The following is an 8,546-nucleotide window of genomic DNA, read 5'->3' on the forward strand; positions in this document are numbered from 1 at the left end:
TCCTAAAGACTTTGAGAATTACATGTGACCAGATAACATTCAATTCTGTTACACATGAAGTCACTATGAGCTGGAAATGACAAATAATAACAAAGTATATATATATATCTTGCCAGTAAGTATACTACAAATAATGCTTTTAGGAATCATGTTATGCATTAGAGAGTTGGGCAATGACAAGGAAGGATAGAAGGAGAATTGATGCCTTTGAGCTGTGGTGCTGGAGAAGAATATTGAATATACCATGGACTGCTAAGAAAACAAACAGATTCATCCTGGAGAGGGTTAAACCGGGCTGTTCCTTAGAGGCAAGGATTCTGAGGCTTCGTCCAACATAGTTTGGACATGTAAGAAGGGACCGGTCCTTGAAGGGGGACATCATGCTTGGGAGGGTGGAGGGACGGTGACTGGGGTAATCAGGGTGAGTGTGTTGGAGACAGTGCGATTGGCACAGGACAGAGCAGGGTTTAGGGTGCTATGAGCCGCAAGCAACTCAACAGCACATAACAATAACAACAACAACAACAACATTTGCAATGAATAGTTCATTGGTTGTCCAGAATTCTATCATTCTATCTCGAGCCTCACTTCTGTCACCAAGTCCATGCTTTCTGATGACTGTCCTTCCCTCTTTCCAACTTCTGCATTCCAGTCACCAATTACTATCAAAGTGTCTTGGTTGCACGTTCGATTGATTTCTGACTGCAAAAGTTGATAGAATTTGTATATTTCCTCCTCTTTGGTCCTGGTTGTTGGTGCATATATTTGAATGATAGTGGTATTAACAGGTCTTCCTTGTAATATGGATATTATCCTGCCACTCACAATACTGTATTTCAAGATGGTCTAGAAATGGTCTTTATAATTACAAATTCAGCCCCATTTCCCCTCCCTTTTCATTTCCAATGTAGTAGATCATATGATTATCTGATTCAAAATATCACACGAAAATCTATCTTATTTAACCAATAAATAAAAGGTCAATATTTTTGCATTAAGGAGAATTGATGCCTTTGAGCTGTGGTGTTGGAGAATAGTATTGAATATACCATGGACTGCTAAGAAAACAAAGAGGTTAGTCCTGGAGAAGGTTTAACCCTACAGGGTGAACCGAGCTGCTCCTTGGAGGTAAAGATCTGAAGCTTCATCTGACGTACTTTGGACATGCTGCAAGGAGGGACCAGTCGTTTGAGAAGGACATCATGCTTGGGAGGGTGGAGGGACAGCACAGGAGAAAAAGAAACTCTGTGAGGTGTATTGATTCAGTGACTTCGGTAATGGGGGTAAGTATGTTGGAGACAGTGAGAATGGTTGGTACAGGATAGAGCAGGGTTTAGGGCTGTTGTACATAGGATTGCTATGAGTCACAGGCAACTCAACGGCACATAAGAACAACAACACATTTCTTCTTTAACGATCTCTAATTTTCCAACAGACATACTTTTTACATTCCATACTCCAAGCACTAAGGTCTGTTTGTAACTGTTCCTCCTCCTTTGTGATTCCCAGTCAGAAGGCTCTGCCTCTGGTACCATAAGTGCTCGTCTATGTTTAGTGTGCTCTGTTGTACATAGAGTTGTTGTTGCATGTCATCAAATCAGAATCCGCTCATAGCTGGAGCTTCAGCAAGTTTTCAGAGGCTGTAAGTCACATGGGAGGAAACGGTCTCTCTTTATCCAGAGGAACAAATGATGGACTCAAACCACTTGCCTTTGCATTAGTAGCACAACTCCTTACCACTTGGGCACCAGAACACCCTTCATAACATAGAGAAAATAACGAGTAGCTTCATAGAATGCTGGACAAGGTTTCTGTTCACAATCTCATTGTTGATAAAAGTTGTATATCTAGTTAGTGATAGAACTAAAGGCTTAATTACAACAGTTTTGGACTTAAGCCTTGGGTTTCTGAGGTCCTGAGACTTCAAGAGAAGTCATTTAATTGAAGTAGAAAATTAGATGAACAATTTCCTTGGAAATATGCTTTTTAAAAAAATATGCTTTTAACTTTAAAATAAACAAATTATTGATGATCACAAGAAGTACTCCATATTATATATTTTTTACTTTTAATATTATTACAGTGTGCTTGCCCAGTGCAAGGCAAGTAGAATAAAATTTGTAATTGTCAAAAAAATTAAAATTTAGCAATTTGATGTTACATTTCCATGCTTAAAGTAGCCGATTACTGTAATTCACATGTAAGAAACTTTATTCGCTTTGTTTTCTTCTTTTAAGAATTTTTAAATGAAGAGACAATCTCTAAAATCTGAAAGCATGTTGGAACAGGATAGAAATAAAATAAATTATGATTTTTAGAAATCATTCAGGACCTAGAACTCATTTTCAGTGCCTTCAGTAAGACTGATTGGGCCAATTAACTCCTCATTCAAAGGCCATTCTCAATCACTGGCAGTTTTATGCAAATCTTTGCTCCTCTCTTCATTTTATCTCTTTCAGAACCAATGACTGTATCTTCTTTCCTAATTAGTCACAGGAAGTCAGTTTATACTTTATTTTTAGAATATGTCATTTTATGCCAACTGCTTCTTGAAAGTGTAAGAGCAAATATCTGAAATCTAGTTAGAACATCCATCTATTAGGTCATGTCACTGTGACTGTCCCCTTGAATCATTTTATGTTCCATTGAGTCTAATCTATGAGGAGGTGTCATTTATTTTGAAAGTGCAAAACTATTTACAACTTAGGAGCGTAGAGTAAGACACATTAGTGGAATACTTGACTGAGAGCGTCCTCTGTTTAGAGGATGGTCAGTCAGGAATTAGCAAGTGAAGTGTCACGTCTCCAGAAAATACCTTTTTTTACAGCTAGATGATTGTGACAGTGTATGCAGCCATGAATCATTACAATCATAGGAGAATTGCTCTTCAGGTTCAGATCCCACAATGACTTATATGTAATTATAGGAGAATAAAGTAACATTGACATAAAAACATCTTAGTAATATAAAAGAAAGTCTTGGTTATTATTCTGATCCAGTAGTAGCTTGTCTTATGCACAAGACTCCTTGGAATCTACTTAATGAATGTCCAAGTTTCTCTAACCCTGGGATGTTTGATCACTACTGAAGCAATTGGAGGAGAAAAATGTGTCCTTCTTAAAATCAACCTGGTGTAAAAATGCATGTGATATAGTCTCTACCCAAGTTGTTATGTGTAACAAGAAGCCTGGTTTGGTCTTCCCAGCCCAAACAAAGAATTGATCCAGGTAGAAAACAACAGAAAGATTAGCCTTAGATGAATCTTCTAGTTATGCTCAGCTCAGAATTATTCTTGGTGTGGGCTGACCCCTTGTTAAAGTAAGTAGTTAAGAGAAAAGGCAGATAGATAGAAATATGAAAACAAGGACAGATTTATTTTACGAGCTACATCTCAGAGGGCAGGATGGACAATTTATTCTAGAAAAGTAAGATAAGGGGGGGTGGAAACAACCCAAACAACAACAACAAAAAAAATCCAAACCCCTTTTTCCACACGGGATAGTCTGCAGTCAGAGCTTGCCAAATTTTTGAAGAACAATGACATTCGTTTAAGGATTAAGATGCACCTTAATTAAGCCATGAATATTTTCAATAACTTGTTATACTTCTGAGAGCTGGACAGTGCATAAGAATGACAGAAGGATTGATTTTAACTATGGTGTTGGAGAAGAGTACTGAACATCCCATGGACTGCCAGAAGAACAAACTGATATGTCTTGGAGTAGGTGCAGCAAGAGTGCTTCTTGGAGACAAAGAAAATAACATTTTGGCTCACATACTTTGGGCCTGTTACTAAGAAAGGTTATTCATTGGAGAGGGACATCATGCTTAGAAGGTGGAGGGACAGCAAAACCAAGGAAGACACTCAACCAGCTAGAGTAATGCTGTGACTGCAGCAAGAGGCTTACGTGCGTCAGAGATTGTGAGGATGGCACAGGTTAGGAGAGGGTTCAGATCTGCTGTTTATAGGGCGGCTTTAAGTCATACTCTACTAGATGGCACCTAACAAAAATAACCACATGGGGCAAAACTTAATTTAATATAGTGGGCAATTCAGGTCTGTTCCTGGTTTCACTCATAAGTCTAGAAGTTTTGGTGGGTGATTAGAAGTTTTGGTGGGTGGTTCCAGTCCACTATTCATGATGTCACGCATACACTTGAAATACTAATTAGGCTGCTTAGGGTTGAGGAGGGGGGAGTACAACCTTTAGCACATATGTCAGGGCTGAAGCATATATTTAATACTGCCTATTTTCTGATTCTGATGATTCTTACATTTTACCAGACATAAACTTCTGCCTTCCTTATGTCAATGGTCTCAACATTGCCTCTGTCCCACCTCTCCCCAGTTCTGCCTGAATTTGCTGCTAACATAGGTGATCCCAAAATGACTATTCCCATTTCAATTCCAACCAAAGTGATCACCTACCTGGCTTTTAAAGGCTCTCATTTTCATGGCTAAATGAAGTATTTTTTGCAAAGTTGTGAAGAAGATGGGCTATTTAATGTCTCTCAGGCTCAAAAGAGAAAGATGGGTTCAATAATGTACACTGCATTGAAACAGATGAGGAAGAAAACTGTTTAAAAGGGATATATGATTAAGTATTTTTGTCATAATAGGAGTCTAGAAGGCGGCAGGATAGAGTGGACCTGGGGAAGGGTTTGTAAAACAATGAAAGAATTTTTCTTTTACTTTTCCAAGAGGGTAGTGTGCTAGGGCAGAGGGGTGGGCAGGGAGAAAAGTGCAACAGTGAATGAATGGAAATCCAAAGTCTCTGTAAAATTTTTACTGAAATTAATAATAAATTTAAATAAAAATGTGAGTCTTGGGAGAAACAAAAAGTCAAGTAAAAGAGAATAAGTTTCAAAGGTATTTATTCTGACTTGTACAAAGCGGCCATAAAAGCAAAGCATTAGAGTGATTTGTTATCAGAGGCAGAAAACACTGAAAATGTTTGGAAGGATTATACCTCTGCAGTGACAGCAAGAATCTTCATTCCAAGTAGATACATAAAAGCTATCCCATCTCATTGTCCTGAGGGGATTGTGTGTCATATTAAATGGAAGATCTTGGATTACACAATATATTTGATTTATGAGACTACAGTGAACTACGACAATTAGGAGAATTTAAAAGAATATACGATACTTTGCGTGAAACAACTAAAGGAACTCTTCCTTTTTAAATTCAGGAATCGAAGAGTAAGCATTTATCACTGTGAGCCTCTGAACGTAAATGAGTCATGGACCCATTGCCACTTGGAGGAACTGGAAATTGTTTTGACTTTCCAGTGAAATTCTAAGAATCCCAGTAATTTTTAAGGTTGATAGATGTAAGAAGTACAAATATATGAGAATTTATCTGTTAATCTCTTGAAGTTGAAGAAACCAACAAAAATCTTAAAAGCAAAGTAAGCACAAATGTGGAGTCAGCACTATTGGTTGGTAGGTCACAAAAGACAAAAAGAGAATTAGAGTCAATTCTGATATTTTTAAAAGTTATGCAACGTGTTTGATAGCAATTGTATTGAATTGTACAAGTGACAGAAAACGGATTGACAAATACATTATCTTTACGTTTTACAACATAAAATGGGTTCTTTCTAGAAGGATGTTGATAAATGTTGTTGTTAGGTGCTGTTGAGTCCGGTACAACTCATAGTGACCCTATGGACAAAAGATCTGAACCCTGTTCTATCCTGCGCCATCCTCAGCCTTCCTGACACACAAAAGCCCATTGCAGCAGTCACCATGTCAATCTGCTTAGTTGAGAGGTCCACCTCTCCTTTGCTCACCCTCCACCCTTCTCAGCATCACATTCTTCTCCAAGTAATAGTCTCTTCTAGCAACATACTTAAAAGCATGTAAGGTAAATCCTCATAATTCTTGCCTCCAAAGAGCACTCTGGTGAGTTATCAGCTTGGAGCAGTTGAATTCTGCAGGATAAGTGTTTTTCACTTACTTGAAATCAGGGTATGAACTGTTAGGGGATTTTTCATTTTGTTAACAACAGAGTGTAAGGTGATTGGCTGTTTCTGATTTCATTAACAAACAATTGTTTAAGAATTCAAGGCCTGGTGGGTGAGTCTTTGTGTTTAAAAGTCTGTTAGGCCCTCAGGCCTGGTGTTAATTGTGGTAGAGGGAAACACTGTTCTCAGTGATATAGCACTTGTCTGTCAGTTTGCTGTATTGAGATAACTTGAGGCTAATGTGATACTGACATCTGTATCACATGTGATTTGGGTTGCTTGTGGTAGATACATTTTGGTGGAGCTCACTAATTAAGACAAACAAGGAAGCAGGATAGGCCATCTACTTCCTAAATAAAGGGACTTTGAAGATCCTATGATAAATATTAGTTTTTATAATTAGTAAAATTTTAAGAATGTATATGGTATTGTAAAATGGCACTTATTTTTATACAGGTGGCCTAGTGGTAAGAAGCTGTACTGCAATCCAGAAAGCTGTTGTCATTGTTATGTGCTGTCGAGCCACTTGAGACTCATAGAGATCCCATGTACAAGAGCCCTTAATTCTGCTCTGTCTGTGTCAATCGCACCATCTCCTATACACCCATCCTGATTACCCCAGTCACTGAATTGATCCACTTCATAGAGGGCCTTCCCCTCCTGTACTGTCCCTCCACCCTCCCAAGCATGATGTCCCTCTCTAAGGACTGGCCCCTCCTTACAACATATCCAAAATATGTTAGATGGAGCCTCAGAACCCTTGCCTCCAAGGAGTCGCCTGGTTTTACCCTTTTCAGGATGAATCTGTTTGTTTTCCTAGCAGTCCATGGTACTCTCAATACTCTTTTCCAGCACCACAGCTCAAAGCATCAATCCTCCTTTTATCCTCCTTAGTCATTGTACAACTCTCTGATGCATAACAAGTGATAGCAAAGACCATGGTCTGTATCAGATGCACCTTAGTCTCCAGAGAGACACCATCGCTCTTCAGAACTTTGAAAAGGTCCCTAACAGCAGACTTTCCCATGGCAATGAGTCTTTTAATTTGCTGGCTACTGGTGCCAAGAGTGTTGACTGTGGAACCAAGCAAACTAAAGCTGTGAACAATCTCAATCTCTTCATCATCCATCCTGATGCTGCCAATTGGCCCAGTGGTGAGAGTGTTCCTGAAGGTACCCAGTACAAATCCACCAGCTGCTCTGCAAGAGAAAGTTGGGCAATCTCCTTCCATGTGGTTAACTGCCTCTGAAAACCTGCTAGAGGATCAACAATGGGTTGGCTCTGACTTCATGGTACTCAACAACAACAAGGTGGTAAGAAACTGTGCTACAATCACAAAGTGAATGGCTCAAATCCACCAGCTGCTCTGCAGGAATAGAATGGTCAAACTCCTCTGATGTGATTTACTGCCTCTGAAAACCTGCTGGAAGGCCAGTTACGGGTCATTTCTCACTTGAGGACATGCAATGACAATAGCAACAACAACATTTTTACAATTTGTATTTGTGACCTGATAGGCATGAAATTGGAATACAAATTTAAAGCAGAAGTGCTGTGACTAGTATTACATTTTCACGCATGCATTTTGCTGATACTTTGATTATAAATAGAAATATAAAGTTGAACTTAATGAACTGTCTGAATATTTCCATTTTCTTTGTCTCTTATTGAGAAGAATAAAATCATAAATGATGGGCCTAGTACTTCTTCAATTTAATAACTTTATTCATAAGATTCGTAGCAAATCATTCTACCAAATCTTCTATGTAAGAGTCAATTTTAAAATTAGCTTTTAAATATAACATTTTGCGTTTAACATGTTACTTGGCTTTGAAAAATGGAAAAAAATATAAAGATCACACCGTAGTCTGGAATAATACAAGCATGAAAACTAACCAAACTGCATTATTTTTGTACACATAGAAACTAACATTAATGCAACTACAAGCTTTTTTCAAACACAGAACAAAGATTTATAATAATTTCTTTTATTTCTTGTAATGTAATGCCAATTCTAAAAAATATTATTATCCAATTATTTCTAAGAATGGTGAATATCCATGAATTTGGTTAAAAATTGTGTGATCTGTTTAGAGATACCACTTCATCCTCTTTCCTGATTTTTTCAATAATCCGTAAATTTAGGCTGCTTTCAAGTATACTAAAAAAATGATAGGTTTTGATAATAAAATTATTTTAAACATAACTGTCTACCTCTAAAATAAACTTGATTGTTCCAAGTTAGAAATTGCTCATAGCTGTCCCTACAGTGGGTTTTCTAAGCCAGTATATCACTCAAGTGATTACTCATCTTTCTACTGCAGAGCCAATGGTGGAGTCAACCCTTAAGAGAAGCACCATCTTTGGAGTAGCAGCACACCCACCCTATGGAGGAGACTAACAGAGCTCTCTAACTTTAAGAAAACAACTTGCAGAAACAGAATATTATACTAATATGTTGTTGTTGTTATGTGCTGTCGAGTCGCCTGTGACTCATAGCGACCCTATGTACAACATCCCTAAACTCCGCTCTGTCCTGTGCCAATCGCACTGTCTCTGACACACCCACCCCGATTA

Source organism: Elephantulus edwardii, unplaced genomic scaffold, assembly GCF_000299155.1.
Source record: "Elephantulus edwardii isolate Elephantulus edwardi_28Jun2011 unplaced genomic scaffold, EleEdw1.0 scaffold00153, whole genome shotgun sequence".
In the NCBI taxonomy this organism is placed as follows: Eukaryota; Metazoa; Chordata; class Mammalia; order Macroscelidea; family Macroscelididae; genus Elephantulus; species Elephantulus edwardii.